Below are 1,018 nucleotides of genomic sequence, written 5' to 3'. Positions count from 1 at the left end.
CTTATTATAATAATAATAATAATAAAATCAATAGTAATACTGATAGTAATAACAATAGTAATACTGGTACGCTGTGATAGCCAGGAAACCATTCTCAACTAGGTGAAGTCGGAAAAGTCATAGAAAGTGCCCTTCCGAACAACACAACGTCAGGCCCCTGAAGGGATTCGAACCCATGATCTTACATCTGGGAGCCCAAGACCCTAACCATTAGACCACCAACGCCACAACCATCAATTACCACCCTTTGTCTGTTCTGGCAGCTGCTTGTTTGATCTAGTTTGGCTGGCACTAAAATTCGCGCCTTTGATTGGAATATACGATAAGCGTCAAAATACCGTACGCCCTGTGGTGATTTTGTTCCCCCAGGGTTGTATTCTTCACATTTTAGAATACTTCTAGTACGAAGATCTCTTTGAAAGTTTCAGTATTTCTCAAAAAATCATTTTGACAGACTGCTATGCAAAGCGTACGGATCGGGTTAACGAGTAAATTTCCTCTTTGAAAGTGGCGCAGAGTTCCCCACGTCGTATGGATACGTTAGTAAAACACGACGTACAGGTAGGATTAAGTTGCGTTGTTGTCTACTGATAATAATGAATTGACTCCGTTTTCTTTTTTAAAATATTGAGTAGGTGGCTGACGGGTGCTCTGGTGTGGTCTGCTCCTTCTTTCCTATCAAACATCTATCGTCCTTATCTCTCCTCCTCTCTTTTTTGTTTGTGTTATTCTCTTGTAACACATCTATTCTTTGGCACTTATATGACCTTATTGTGTTGCAAGTGCCGTAAAACTCTTACTAAAACAAAAATAAAATATTGATTAATGTTCCTGCCGTTATCTTCAGATTCTGATAACAATGTTATTGCAATTGTTAATCTGATAATGATGTTTATGATGGCCCCTGGCATCATTCAAATAACAAAAACTGTTAACGGCCTAAAAAGATAATGATCTACTGCATCAAGCTCGTCGTCTCCTTCCCTCCCTCCCCCCTCTCTCTCTCTCTCTCTCTCTC

This window comes from Aplysia californica, unplaced genomic scaffold (assembly GCF_000002075.1).
Source record: "Aplysia californica isolate F4 #8 unplaced genomic scaffold, AplCal3.0 scaffold00193, whole genome shotgun sequence".
NCBI classification, from domain to species: Eukaryota; Metazoa; Mollusca; class Gastropoda; order Aplysiida; family Aplysiidae; genus Aplysia; species Aplysia californica.
Note: the sequence above shows the minus strand (reverse complement) of the source record.